Source organism: Chiloscyllium plagiosum, unplaced genomic scaffold (assembly GCF_037043375.1).
Source record: "Chiloscyllium plagiosum isolate Xiang-an unplaced genomic scaffold, Cpla_swu_hap1 HiC_scaffold_8, whole genome shotgun sequence".
Classification (NCBI taxonomy): domain Eukaryota; kingdom Metazoa; phylum Chordata; class Chondrichthyes; order Orectolobiformes; family Hemiscylliidae; genus Chiloscyllium; species Chiloscyllium plagiosum.
The window spans coordinates 33,358,853-33,371,882 of NW_028270146.1; the positions used below are offsets into that span (position 1 = coordinate 33,358,853).

General features: G+C 43.4%; 1 protein-coding gene across 5 annotated transcripts in view; it reads left to right on the forward strand.

The window, feature by feature from the left end:
- The first annotated feature begins 209 nt into the window (after nt 1-209).
- btbd7 (BTB domain containing 7) overlaps nt 210-13,030 on the forward strand; it is a 49,086-nt gene continuing 36,265 nt past the window's right edge. The window contains exons 1-2 of one of the 5 annotated variants that reach the window (XM_087989681.1): nt 392-575; nt 7,708-7,840. The gene's annotated coding sequence lies outside the window, so the exon portion shown is untranslated. Of the gene's footprint in view, nt 263-390; nt 576-7,707; nt 7,841-12,318; nt 12,412-13,030 lie in introns of those variants that run through there. The other 4 variants (XM_087989682.1, XM_043697194.2, XM_043697193.2 and 1 more) reach the window with 4 other exon arrangements.

The window sequence follows — 13,030 nt, forward strand, 5'->3', positions numbered from 1 at the left end:
GAAAGCACAAGGCTTTCATTCTCTCTTCTCATGTTGGTGCTGTTGCTTAGCGACGGAGCCGGTGGCTGTGGTGGTGTCGGCGCGTTCTCCCGCGGGGCACCGCTCGGTGGCGATGTCGCCGGCGGCCTCCGGGGGCGGCTGGAGCCTCGCAGTTGGGGAGCTCTCTTGACCCAATCGGAGAGGGCCTGGTGAGACAAGGAGCGGGTCTTTCAGTAACCTAGCCTCCGATTGGACGCATGGTTTGGGCTTGTGGTCCAATCAGGTGGGGGTTTGGGCGGCGGGGTTGGGGAGGGAGAGGTGATGGGGATGTGGGTTTGGAGTGGGGTTCGAGGCGGTAGCGGATCGGGTCTGTGCTGAGCAAGCGGTCTCGGGAATTTTGTTGGAAGGGAGGATCGCGGGCCCAGTCCGGAGTGTGAGGAGGGGGACGAAGAGAGAGAGAGAGAGAGGTGGCGACGACGACGACGACGACGACGACGGAGGGGGAGGTGTTCGGGAAAGAGCTGGAAGGGCAAAGGTCTACTCTGCTGAACCCGGCTACTCTCGCTGGGAAAAAAAGAGCGGCGGAAAAAGTTCAGGTAAAGGAGGCCCCCCCGGCCCAGGAGAGCGAGCTCGGGGGTCCCCGGTGTCGGCAGCTTCCCTCGACCCCTGCGCTGCCTCTGTCTGGAGGAGGAGAGGGTAGTGATTGAAGGGGCTGTGTCTACGTTTGTGTCAGTGTGTGTGTGTGTGGACGAGAGAGTGGAGACTTCTAATTATTGGTGGCATTTACAACATATTGCTGAGCGGCGGAATTGCACCGGGGTTTTGGGAATGGTTTGGAGAGGGGGGAGGCACTTTCAGGTTCCCAGTGGAGCTGCTTCTCCCTAATTGCTAAGATTCTGGGGGGCGGGGACACACTGGATGCAATTTGCATCGCAACGAAGAGTTAAAGGGAGTGGGGAGGTAACTGTTTAAGGTGGAATGGGGTATGCAACTGGTTGCTGACATGTCGTCTTCTGCACCCCCAGTCCTCCCCCAAAACACATGCATAGATCTGTTTTACTGTTAGTGAACAATTTCTGCAACATGTAGGCTGCAACAGGAGTGCAAACTGAGTAATAAGTATTAGTCATTTTTCTGCATTTTTCACTGGGTGGGTTCTGTCAGAATGGGTGTAATTTTTATGGAATATCTTCCCTGTTTTTTTTGGTTCTGTCACAGTCCAGAGATATGTCTACCTTTGACATTGCAGGACATATGCATTATTTATACACATCCACACACATACTGTTTCCTTCTTGGGCACAGGGCAGGTATTCAAGTTAATAGAATGACTGGAAAATGCAGAAAATGTGATAGTTATTGGTTAATTTTGGCATTAGGGAATATGTTGATGTTCAGATGTTATTTTGCTGCTTAGAGACTTGGAGTTTGTTCAGATTTATGGGCTATGAACAGCCTGAATTCATGTTAGTATTTAGTGCTCTTGCATTGGAAAAGTGGCCTGCTGTTGGTGGAATATTGATATTTGGGCAGTGGTAGTCCTAAGATAGGCCCTTGTGGTGCTTTGGGATATTAGTAGTTTTTTTTTTGTAAAATAATTTTGTAGTTGCATGCCCACTTTCTCAATTTACAGTAGGTGTTGACTTCCAATATGAAAAACCTCAATCTCAAACAATTAGAATTGTATAATAGAAGGAAGATTTGAGGAGTACTGAATTGTGGTAAAGCAGTCAAGCCATTCAATGTACATTAGCTGAAGTAGCCATGAAACAAACTAGTTGAATGGTATCAGTTGACTTCTTTTACTGTGATTACAACTATCCACATTTGTACGTTTCGCCAAACAGCTGTAGGAAAGCAATGAGGAATAAAAGCTCCCGAGCAGTACTTCTACCAAATGTAGAATTGACTTAGTTGGGATCACGTAGTACTTAACAGGGATATTTTTGGTTTGTAACTTGTTGGGATATGCATTTGTTCAAACATTTGAGAATTTTTCTCTAGTTGCCTGTCAGTGTGTGCTATCAACCACTTCTTGCCAATTTACAGACGCCTTAATCAGAGGAGTGTTCTAGGATTCTGAGATGACTTCCCATCACCTTGTTTCTGCTGATAGAAATGAATGCATGAAGATGGTTAGGAACTTGAGAGTAATCCTAGGGAGGCAGCAATGTAGGCATTTGTGTATATGCACATGCAGTTCTACATAGGTTTGTATACAGGAAGTAACATACATTTCTTGTCACATTTTTAACCATACTCTTGTCAACAGTTACAGTTCAAAATGGCAGCACATTCAGTTTTGCTGCGTCAGTTGTCAAAATGGAATCATAGTGTCATAGAACACAGAAGCAGGTCCTTTGGCCGAACTGAACGCTTTTATCATTATGTAGCTTTGCAGCATTAGCCCTTCATGCCCTACTGGCTCTTTCAGAGAGGTATCTAATTCATCCCATTCCCTGATTTATCCCTATAGCCTTGCAGTTTTTTCCTCTCAATTTCTTATTCAGTTTTCATTTTGAAAGTTATCAACTTGATTTCCACCACCTTTTCTGGCAGTGCACTCCAACATATAAACACTTGCCACACAAGATAATTTCTCTTCATGTTGCCTCTCTACATCTGTGTCGCCTTGTACCAATCTTTCTAGTACTGCATAGTTTTCCTTTAGCTAGATAACATCATGGTTAGACAAATTGTAAGATAACAAGGTTTCTGAATTTCAAGCTCCTTAATGTGAATTATGAAAGTGATTTTTTTTCTTTGTGGATAACAGTATATGTACAACTATCATTGTGCTGACTGTAAGAGGTTTTTAAGGTCATAATTGCAGAGGCTGAAATGGGCAGCTTTTCTAAGAAGCCTATCGTACCTGTCCATATGGGGTTAAGATTACAATAAACTGTTAAAATATTCCAAAATGCAATTAAAGCTCAATTAAACAGTTTGAAAGTGTTTAAAAATTGAAAATTTAAAGCCAAATGTACTACTTAGGAGCAGAAGTAGGCTATTTAGCCCATTAAATCATGTCCACCAATCAGTGTTAGTTCATGGCTGATCTGATAATCCTCAATACCACTTTCCTGCTGTATCCCCATTACCCTGATTCCTATAATGTTTAGAAATCTCTGTCTCAGCCTTGAATATACTTAGCCCAACCGTGTTAGCCTTCTGCTATAAAGAATTCCACAAGAAGTGCCGGAAGACTGGAGGTTGGCAAATGTGGTGCCACTGTATAAGAAGGGTGATAAGGATAAGCCAGGGAACTATAGACCAGTGAGCCTGACCTCGGTGATGGGCAAGTTGTTGGAGGGAATCCTGAGGGAGAGGATGTACATGTATTTGGAAAGGCAAGGACTGATTCGGGATAGTCAGCATGGCTTTGTACGTGGGAAATCATGTCTCACAAACTTGATTGAATTTTTTGATGAAGTAACAAAGAAGATTGATGAGGGCAGAGCAGTAGATATAATCTATATGGACTTCAGTAAGGCGTTCGACAAGTATACCCATGGGATACTGATTAGCAAGGTTAGATCTCATGGAATACAGGGAGAACTAGCCATTTGGATACAGAACTGGCTCAAAGGTAGAAGACAGAGGGTGGTGGTGGAGGGTTGTTTTTTAGACCAGAGTCTTGTGACCAGTGGAGTGCCACAAGGATCGGTGCTGGGTCCTCTACGTTTTGTCATTGACATAAATGATTTGGGTGCGAGCATGAGAGGTACAATTAGTAAGTTTGCAGATGACACCAAAGTTGGAGATATAGTGCACAGCAAAGAGGGTTACCTCAGATTACAACAGGTTCTGGACCAGATGGGCCAATGGTCTGAAGTGGCAGATGGAGTTTAATTCAGATAAATGCAAGGTGCTGCATTTTGGGAAAGCAAACCTTAGCAGGACTTATACACTTTATGGTAAGGTCCTAGGGAGTGTTGCTGAACAAAGAGACCTTGGAGTGCAGGTTCATAGCTCCTTGAAAGTGGAGTTGCAGGTAGACAGGATAGTGAAGAAGGCGTTTGGTATGCTTTCCTTTATTGGTCAGAGTATTGAGTACAGGAGTTGGGAGGTCATGTGGCGGCTGTACAGGACATTGGTTAGGCCACTGTTGGAATATTGCGTGCAATTCTGGTCTTCCTATCGGAAAGGTGTTGTGAAACTTGAAAGGGTTCAGAAAAGATTTACAAGGATGTTGCCAGGGTTGGAGGATCTGAGCTGCAGGGAGAGGCTGAACAAGCTGGGGCTGTTTTCCCTGGAGCGTCGGAGGCTGAGGGATGACCTTATGGAGGTTTACAAAATTATGAGGGGCATGGATGGGATAAATAGACTGGGGTTGGGGAGTTCAGATATAGAGGGGGTAGGTTTAGGGTGAGAGGGGAAAGATATAAAAGAGACCTAAGGGACAACTTTTTCGCGCAGAGGGTGGTACGTGTATGGAATGAGCTGCCAGAGGATGTGGTGGAGGCTGGTACAATTGCAACATTAAGGCATTTGGATAGGTATATGAATAGGAAGGGTTTGGAGGGATATGGGCTGGATGCTGGCAGGTGGGACGAGATTTGGTTGGGATATCTGGTCGGCATGGACGGGTTGGACGAAAGGGTCTGTTTCCATGCTGTACATCTCTGACTCTTAAGTTCACTACCCTCCTCGGGCAAACAACCTTGCTGCATCTACCTTGTCAAAACCCTGAAGAATCTTAATTTGTAATGAGTTTTTCTCATTCTTCTAAACTTCAATGCATATAAGCTCAACCTATCCTCATAATAAAGTCCCTCCATACTTAGGATCAACTATAGGACATCATCTCTAAACTGCGTCCAACATCTTTATTTACAGAGGGGAACTAAAACTGTTCACTGTATTCCAAATGTGGTTTAACTTGTATAGATTTAGCAAGATCTTGCTATCTTTAGAGTCCACTCCCTTTGAAATAAGGGCCAACATTCCATTTGCTGTTTCTATGACCTGCTAAACTTGGATGCTTACCTTTTGCAAGTAATGCATGAGGATCCACAAATCCCTCTGTGCTGCAGCTTTCTGCAGTTTTTTTCCATTTAAGTATTCTTCCTTCTAAAGTACAAAATCTCACATTTTCTCACACTTTCTCCAAATCACTATGGAGTCATACAGCATGGAAGCAGGTGCTTAAGTCCAATTCGCCCACATGGACCAGATATCCTAAGCTGATCTAGTCCCATTTGGCTCATATTCCTCTAAACTCTTCCTCTTCATGTACCCATTCCGATGCCTTATAAATGTTGTAATTGTACCTGCCTCCACCACCTCAAGCAGCTCGTTCCATACACTCACCTCGCTCCACGTAAAAAAAAAGGCTGCCTGTCAGGTTCTTTTTAAATCTTTCTCCTCTCGCCTTCAACCTTAACATCAATGTATCTTATAAATAGCTATGGCCCCAGTGTTGATCCCTGTCACACTACACTAGTTGTAGGCTGCTAAAATTTAAAATGTCCCCTTTATTCAAATTCTCTGTCTTCTGCTAGTCAGTCCTCTATCATGTTAATATCCCCAACACCATGGATTCTTATCTTATTAAGTAGTCCTCTGTGCAGTACTGTATTAAATGCCTTTATGTATAGACACTTAGTGTCTGGAATCTTAAAATCTGCCTGTAGTAATCTGAATGCATGCTTTCCTTCAAGATTTATTTTAAATATTAAGTGAGAAAGAATTTCAAATTTCCGTTCAGTTCTTACTCTCAAGACTTTGTGGTGCTTTTTCAAATGAAATGTGATTGTGGTCAAGATATGGCTGTCTTTTACAATACGTCCTTTTTTCCATCTCTTAAAGGTTGCCTGATGCTCACCAGCACATTTATTTTCTATTTGGGATACATGTTGCTGGCTAGCAACATACTATCATTTATTTTTGTAATGCACGAATGATTTAATTGCACAGCCCCTTTTTTGTACCACCATTTATGCATTGTAACATAGAGTCTGACTTGTGCATGGAGCCTTCAGATTGTCATGCAGTTTAGAGGGAACGGTGCTCGCAAGACCAATATTTCTTGTCCTTCCCTTATTGTCTTTTGAGATGATGAGCTGCTGCTGGTGATCCACTGTAGTCCATGCACCATAGATGCACAAGTATTGTTTGGTTTTGGCCCAGTGATGATGTAGGGCCAATACCATATTTCAGTCAGAGCAATGTGGAGTTGGCAGATTGTGGTCTTCCTTGCTACTGTTATGGACTAGGCCAGACCCCTTAAAACATTTTTAAGCAGGTAGTCCAGACCATAACTGCGCTATTTGTTTAGCGAAGTGTATAGTAGATATTCCTGGTGTGAATTAGCTGGGCGGCACGGTGGCACAGTGGTTAGCACTGCTGCCTCACAGTGCCAGAGACCCGGGTTCAATTCCCGCCTCAGGCGACTCTCTGTGTGGAGTTTGCACATTCTCCCCGTGTCTGCGTGGGTTTCCTCCGGGTGCTCCGGTTTCCTCCCACAATCCAAAAATGTGCAGGTTAGGTGAATTGACCATGCTAAATTGCCCGTAGTGTTAGGTAAAGGGGTAAATGTAGGAGTATGGGTCTGGGTGGTATACGCTTCGGCGGGTCGGTGTGGACTTGTTGGGCCGAAGGGCCTGTTTCCACACTGTAAATAATCTAATCTAATCTAATCGATTGCCAGGTTTTAGACAAACAAAATTTATTTACAATATTATGGAATGAAACACAAAGAACAGAAAATAGAATACACAATAACTTATCCTATCAAAACCCGACTTAATGATACTATTCCAAAAATACACGCAACAGTCCCAATACACACATCCCTTAGCACAAACAATAAAACATGACACAGCCAACTCAGAGTTTGCAAGGAGAGAGAAGTCAGCAACCTGTTTCACACATCCCCTGCTGCAACTGAACGAAAAAAACCTCCGCTATCTGGACTGGCCAGTTCCCTTTTCATTATGCAAGTTATTTCTAAACCATGAAAGCCTTTGGGTAAACAAAAGGGCCCCAGTAAACCATTCACCTCTCCACCAACTCTGCTGTTTCAGACCCTGGGCTGTTTTATGACCCCTCTGGAAAAAAATCAAGGACACAGTAACTTTGAGAAAAAGGAACAACTTTGAGAAAAGGGCCAGTTTTGTGACGCTATCTTTGTCCTAAGTAGCAGTATTCATGGGTTTCTTGAAATGTGCTGTTGAAGTCTGGGAATATTGCTGCAGTGCATTTTGTAGATGGTACATGTTGCAGCCACAGTGTATTGTTGAAACTAATGCTATTGCAGCATGTCCTTTCAAAATGAAAACATGAGCATTTATCTTTAGATGATATTAAATACATTTTAAAATGAAACAATTATGATTCTGGTACCAATTGTTAATCAGTACCATTATATTGTCTAATTTTGTGTGTGATTAGGAATGCAATCTCATTGTGAGGAGTAGGTTAAGCATCCAAAATGGTATCAAGTTACTTTCTGTTGTGAAGATGAAGTTGCCATAGTCCTATCAGACTAAAGGGCCACTCTGTCATTATAGAAATGACTGCTGGTGATTTAACCTGAGACAAGGGGCGAGGTTGAGAAGGGGAGTCCTTCATGGTAAGCTCAGCAGGAATTGAATCCACACTCTTGGCATCACCCAGCTTTGCAAACCATATGTTCAGCCAACTAAGCTACTGACCCCCTTTTATAGTTTAAGTGGGCTTATGCATATAACATCTTTTCAAATATATTTGTCCTATTATATGCAGATAAGGAGTGCAGTGACTACCACTGATCAAGAAATCGCATGTTGGAATAATACAGGTCTTGCCAACTTTAACAGCAGGACATCATGTAAATTTAATGGCTCTGTTTGCAGCTCAGTATCTGGACAGATTGAAGGCAAGTGTTTTGGTAAAATGGGGACACTTTGGCAGCATAGATTGGGAGTCAATGTGCAGTGGTCCTTGATTACAGTAAGTTTGCATGAGGGTCTCCTTACTAAATCACAAGCAGTGCTGGAAAAGTGCTTCTGTCCACAGGCCATGGTCCTTGCCTCACTTTAGCTGCTAGATTTTCTGAATATGAGGAACCTGACCTGCAGCTGTTAAATCCAAATTGATAAAACCTAAAATACACTCAAAACATTAATTCTGCTCTCTCCACAGATGCTGCCAGATGAGCAATTTCTATTTTTGCTTGATAAAATCAAAGGAGTCCTTATTTAAATGTTGTTAATTTCTCTCCATGGTTACTCATCTAACAGTAAAGCTCCCCTACTTTGAATGGAAGGCTTGTTCACGACTGGTTTTCTGTTTCTAAGAATTTATCTCTTGCCCATTTCCTTGCCATTCAATGTTATTAACATGTCCCACACCCTATACTATCTCATTGTGTACTTTCCACAGTGTACATTGAGTCTTCAATTACAAATAAGGAGCTCCATTATTAATAGTCTCTCTGATCATTTAGTGTACCCACTACATTGCTCTTTATCCTGGTCTGCTGTACCACAGAATAGTACAGACAGAAATTATGAATGGGCGATTGTCATTTATCTTTGCTTTTTTTTTTATTTGGTTGTTACTTTGGTTTCCTGAGGAATGGAATTGTTATAAGTGTTCCTGGGATTTTGAGGTTAGATTTTCCGACCAAACTTCTGTTGAGTTTTGCCTTTTGAATTCAAACTGCCCTCCCACCCAGCCCAAAAAGGGGTTTTAATTTGTTACTGCCTTTACTACTGTTCTACCTAATTCTTATACTTGAGCAGTTGATTCCCCTGTTAATGACCCATTAGGTCTTAGGGCGTTTGAAAAAGTTCCCTATGTATTTGGAAAATTTTCTGTTAAATTTGATTGAAAAGGTTTTTGGAGTTGTTTTTCAGGACAAATGGATGCTGTAATATAGGTGTCCCATTCAAGAGTACACGTACACATATGTGACATCGAGGATTATTGCCTAACCTCAATTTAATCGTTATTTCCCATAGTGTGAATTTGAGATTGAATGTTGCATTTAATGATAACATTAAATTCCTCCCCCTCCAGTGTAGAATCACAGCTGTGTTTTGTTTTCTGATTAAGTGCTTTCTTGTATTTGCCATCAGCAATTTATGTAAAACCATTACCTTTTTAAAAGCTTTGCTATCATTCGTTTGCAATGTTAAAATATTTAGCATTTTGTGAATGCCTTGGGTTGTAAATAATATGACATTGTAAGAGTGTTAAGATAATATTCTTTCACACCTGCTTTTAGGCTTTTTTGTTTCTGTCTTCCTTCACTAGTGTTTAGAGTCAATCAATTGCAGCATCCATCATTTGAGGTGATGTGTGTAATTTTTTTTATCCTAAGTAATCTGGCATGTCATGGGTGGGGAAGAATTCACAAATTATCTTAGGGACACAGAGTTTGGAAGCCCCAGGTTCAAGACCCATCTGCTTCAGAGGTGTGTCATACAGCTGAACAGGTCGATTAAATAAAATCTGTTGAAACTTTATTGCTGGAACAGCGCAGCAGGTCAGGCAGCATCCAGGGAACAGGAGATTCGACGTTTCGGGCACAGGCCCTTCTTCAGGAATGAGCAGAGAGTGTTCAGCAGGAGAAGATAAAAGGTAGGGAGGAGGGACTTGGAGGAGGGGCGTTGGAAATGTGATAGGTGGAAAGAGGTCAAGGTGAGGGTGATAGGTCGGAGTAGGATGGAGGCGGAGAGGTCAAGAAGAAGACTGCAGGTCAGGAAGGCGGTGCCGGGCTGGAGGGATTCGGCTGAGACAAGGTGGGGGGAGGGGGGATGAAGAAACTGGTGAAGTCCAAGTTCATCCCCTGTGGTTGGAGGGTTCCCAGTTGGAAGATAAGACGCTCCTCCTCCGACCGTCGCATTGTTGTGGTTTGGCGGTGGATGAGTCCAATGACCTGCATATCCTCGGTGGAGTGGGAGGGGGAGTTGAAATGCTGTGCTACAGGGTGGTTGGGTTGGTTCGTCCGGGTGGCCCAGAGGTGCTCTCTGAATCGCTCCGCAAGTAGGCGGCCTGTCTCCCCAATATAGAGGAGGCCATGCCGGCTGCAGCAGATGCAGTAGATGATGTGGGTGGAGGTGCAGGTGAATCTGTGGCGGATATGGAAGTTTCCTTTGGGGCCTTGGAGAGAAGTGAGGGGGGAGGTGTGGGCGCAAGTGTTGCACCTCCTGCAGTTGCAAGGGAAGGTGCCGGGAGTGGAGGTTGGGTCGGTGGGGGGTGTGGATCTGACAAGGGAGTCGCGGAGGGAGTGGTCTCTACGGAAAGCTGATAGGGGAGGGGAGGGAAATATATCCTTGGTGCTGGGGTCTGTTTGGAGGTGGCGGAAGTGACGGCGGATGATGCGCTGTACATGGAGATTGGTGGGGTGGTAGGTGAGGACCAGTGGGGTTCTGTCCTGGTGGCGGTTGGAGGGGCGGGGCTCAAGGGCGGAGGAGCGGGAAGTGGAGGAGATGCGGTGGAGGGCACCGTCGACCACGTCGGGGGGGAAATTGCGGTCCTTGAAGAAGGAGGCCATCTGTGTTGTACGTATTTTGAACTGGTCCTCCTGGGAGCAGATGCGGCGGAGACGAAGGAATTGGGAGAATGGGATGGCGTTTTTACAGGGGGCAGGATGGGAGGAGGTGTAGTCCAGGTAGCTGTGGGAGTCGGTTGGTTTGTAGTAGATGTCTGTGTTGATTCGGTCGCCTGAGATAGAAACAGAAAGGTCTAGGAAGGGGAGGGAGAAGTCCGAGACTGTCCAGGTGAATTTGAGGTCGGGGTGGAAGGTGTTAGTGTAGTGGATGAACTGTTCAACCACCTCGTGGGAGCACGAGGTAGCGCCGATACAGTCATCAATGTAGCGAAGGAAAAGATGGGGGGTGGGGCCAGTGTAGTTGCGGAAGATGGATTGTTCCACATACCCTACAACGCGACGGTCGGAGGAGGAGCGTCTTATCTTCCGCCTGGGAACCCTCCAACCACAGAGGATGAACTTGGACTTCACCAGTTTCTTCATCCCCCCTCCCCCCACCTTGTCTCAGCCGAATCCCTCCAGCCCGGCACCGCCTTCCTGACCTGCAGTCGTCTTCTTGACCTCTCCGCCTCCATCCTACTCCGACCTATCACCCTCACCTTGACCTCTTTCCACCTATCACATTTCCAATGCCCCTCCTCCAAGTCCCTCCTCCCTACCTTTTATCTTCTCCTGCTGAACACTCTCTGCTCATTCCTGAAGAAGGGCCTGTGCCCGAAACGTCGAATCTCCTGTTCCCTGGATGCTGCCTGACCTGCGCTGTTCCAGCAATAAAGTTTCAACTTTGATCTCCAGCATCTGCAGATCTCACTTTCTCCTTAAATAAAATCTGTGCCAAGTTTAGAGAAAATGCAGAAATCTTCCCATGTCATATCGACATAATTGTGGATATATTAAAGAGCAAGCATTCTGATTCAGGTGTATGGTTCCAGTATTAAATTTTCTGTTAAAAGTTGCCCAAAGAACTGGATTTTTGGACACTGTGAAATGATCTACAGAAGTGTCAGGCACCACTATCTTGAAGTCTCTCAAAACATCAAGTGGGCTCTTAGGGTTTTGCTTGAAGGAGGAAGGTTTGGTAGTTTTAACACTGAAGATATCATTGCCTGGTTGTGCCCTTGCAGAGGGAGTAACTCAGCTAACCCCATACAATTGCATTTTCCCAGTAACCTCAAATATTTTTCTTCAGATAACTGTTCAATTCCCTTTTGAAAGCCCTAATTCAATCTGTCTCCCCCACAGTCTCAGGCTATTTATTTCAGATCCTAAAAACCTTGTGCTTTAAAGCAAATTTTGCCTTCTGTAGATTTTAGTTCTTTGTTTAATTTCTTTAAATTGCTGTCCTCTGGTTTTTGACTATTCTATACTTTTCTGTATCTACTATGTGCAAATCCCACATAGTTTTGAATACCTCCATCAAATTTCCTTTCAACTGTCTTTTCTCCAAAGGGAACCGCCAATGTCTCCAAGCTACCCATATAACTTTGATTCTATATTCATTTACTCGTTTGTTTTATCAAAAGATGTTTTTGCTTGGGGAAAAAAAACTGACTTTTGTTATAGTTTGGTTAGAGATGGGGCAATGTTGATATTCAAGCTTACTCTGGTGTAGAGTGGTATTCCACAGATTTAACAATGGATAATATGGGTTGTAAACAAGGAAACAGGCAAATTTGGCCCTATTTTCCATGCTCATGTTTATGTTCTACTCAACCTCCTCCCATCTTTGCTCTTCTAAATCTACCATTATAACGTCCTATTTCCTTCCCCCTCCTGTACTTGTCTAGATTCCCCTTAAATGCATCTAAATGCATATCCTAGACCAACCATGCTTTCTATCCTAAGGTCCAAAGTGCACTCATCAATAAACAGCCCACGATGTTCAGTACTATTACAACTCTTCTGATATTGAAGTAGCCTGAACGCAGTGAGATCTGGCCAATATTCAGGTATGGACTGAAGTGTCAAGCAAAAACCATCTCCAAAAAGACAGGAACAACATTTTATGAGTGAAGGTTAACTTGCCACAGTCCCGGAGGACCATTGATTGGCGCTCTCATTGGAGATGTGAAATGCATCGCCTGAGATTGTAATGGGGGCAGTTTCATTAAGTTGCTTTGCAAAAATCTGTTACAAACATGTAACTTTTATTCCTTGACATTGAAAGAATAATTCTTTCTAATGTACATTTATTGTATAAATAAACTTGTTGTCTTGCTTTATTGTAAGATTCTCCTAAGATTCTGAATGTTCTTGATATATTTTCATTTGCAAGTAGCTGCGAATTTTGAAATGTTTCATAAATATCATTTATGAATGATTATAGATAAATTTACTAAGGTTAAGCTTCTGGCTTTGTATTTTGCTGATCATATGATATATCAGGCAAGTAAGTCATTTTAACAAGTTGCACAGATTTGTATTGCCAATGTCCCATTACAGTAACAGAATTAAAGCAATTCCAAGTTTGTGGTTGAAAAAGAAATGTAGGATGACTCTTAGCTCATATTTATAGTTGTACACTTTTCTGATATTACCCTGGAGTATCAAAATAATTGTCTCTGAGAT